Genomic DNA, 2253 nt, shown 5'->3' on the forward strand with positions numbered 1-2253 from the left:
AACAGATGGCCGCAGAGGGGCAGAGGCTTGGGCTAAATTTGGCCTGCAACCGAACTCCTCTCAGAACTGTGCCACTGGACTCCTACTTCACAAATCCACACTAATAAGACCGGGAGACTTAGGAGCTTTGCTTAGTACACAGAAACAGACATGGAAAGGCAGTCAAAATGGGAAGACAAAGAAGCAGAAACCATATGAGAGAACAGAACAGAAATCTAGATATAATGGAGTCAAATAATCTATCAGATGTAGAGTTCAAAACACTGATTATAAAGATACTCAATGAATTTAGGAGAAGTGTAGATGAATTTAGTGAGAACTTTAATAAACAGATTACAAAAAACATTAAAATGGAAATGGAAATTATAAAAAGGACCCAGTCAGAAGTGAAGAAAATACATTATCTGAGATGAAGAGTATATTAGATGGAATAAACAGAATGTATAAATAAGAGGATCAAATGACTTATAGAGGATGGGGAAGCCAAGGACCCTTAATCAGAATGGCAAGAAAAAAGAAGCCAAGACTATAATAATAATTTAAGTAGCATATGGGACACTATTAAATGTAAAAATATCCATGTCGTAGGGGTACCTGAAGGAAAACAAGACTTTGAAGAGCTGTTTGAAGAAATAATGATGGAAAACTTCTGTCATCTGGTGAAGGAAATAGACATACAACCCCAGGAAGTGCAGAAAGTTCCAAAAAAGAGAATTATCTACCACCTTATTTCACATAAATTTGGTTATTAATTTTCTAGGACCTAAGGAGGCCTACAGCAAGACACATCATCATTAACATGTCAAAGGTTAGATACAAAGAGAGAATCTTAAAAGTGGCAAGAAAAAAGCAGTTAGTTACATACAAGGGAGCATGCATAAGACCGGCAGTTGATTTCTCAAAAGAAACTATGCAGGACAGAAGGGCTTGGCACAAAATATGCAATGTGATGAAAACTCAGGATCTGCAACCAGAAATACTTTACCCAGCAAAGCTTTCATTTAGAGTTGAAGGACAGATAAAGAGCTCTCCAGGCAAAAATAAGTTAAGGGAATTTATCAACACCAAGCCAGTATTACAGGAAATGTTGGAGGGACTTCTTTAAGAAGAAAAATACATGTATCAGAAACATGAATAAAAACTGGTAATAACTATCAACAAGTGCTTCAAATGGAAAAGAATTAAGTCCTCCAACCAAAAGATAGAGTGGTTGAATGGATAAGAAAACAACACCCCTACATATGCTGCCTACAAGAGACTCACTTCAGATTTAATGGAACACAAAGAGTAAAAGGAAGGGGATGGAAAAAAATATTGCCTTGATGGACCTAAAGAGTATTGTGCTGAACGAAGTAAGTCAGATAGAGAAGGACAAATACCACATGATTTCATATACATGTAGAATTTAAAGAACAAAGTAAACAACAACAACAAAAATGGAAACAAACTTGTAGATACAGAGAATATTTTGAGGGCTACTAGAGTGGAGGGGGAATTTGGGGAACTGGGAAAAGTGGCAAAGGGGTTAAGAAGTACAAATGAATATTTACAAAATAGACATGGAGATACAAAGTGTAGCATAAGGAAAATAAACAATGTAGTAATAAATATGTAAGCAGGGAGAGGGATACTAGATTTAGTGAGGTGATCACTTTGTGGATTATATAGATCTCTACTCACTATGCTGTACAACAAAAACCAATATATTATTGTATGCCAACTATAGTTTAGAAAAAAAACCTCACTGAATTGTACAATTATGAGTAACTAATGGTCTATTATACTTCAATAAAGCCAGATAAAAAGAGTATAGATTAATATGTTTAATAAGCATTAATGTGTTTTTTATGAAAACATTTTGTTCTTCAGTATGGACAGAAGTGCAGAAATAAAATATTTTAATCTCTTCCCAACAAATCAAAAAGATAAAACTCTTCCATTTCTAAAAATTGTAAGAAAATAATATATAATTACAATTTAGTGATACTGCTATTATTACTTATTGTCTGGCAAATGGTTGATGTTACTTTACCTTCCTTTTTAAAAAATCATTTCAGCCTAACCTGATTAATTTGAATCTGTCTGTATACTCGATAAGTTAAACTGACTCAAAATAGAAAGCATATCCAGTACATCCTTGCCAAATTGTTCATCTCATTGTTCATATATTGACATAAAGCCAAAGTAAATGAAATGAGTTCTTTCTATAATAAATGCCACTAATATGCATTGGGAAGATGAAAATAAAAGTAA

General features: G+C 33.7%; 1 protein-coding gene across 3 annotated transcripts in view; it reads right to left on the reverse strand.

The window, feature by feature from the left end:
• Nucleotides 1–2253, reverse strand: part of TENM1 (teneurin transmembrane protein 1) — a 756077-nt gene that overhangs the window by 665536 nt on the left and 88288 nt on the right. The window lies entirely within an intron of this gene.

Source organism: Pteropus alecto, unplaced genomic scaffold (assembly GCF_000325575.1).
Source record: "Pteropus alecto unplaced genomic scaffold, ASM32557v1 scaffold116, whole genome shotgun sequence".
Lineage (NCBI taxonomy): Eukaryota > Metazoa > Chordata > Mammalia > Chiroptera > Pteropodidae > Pteropus > Pteropus alecto.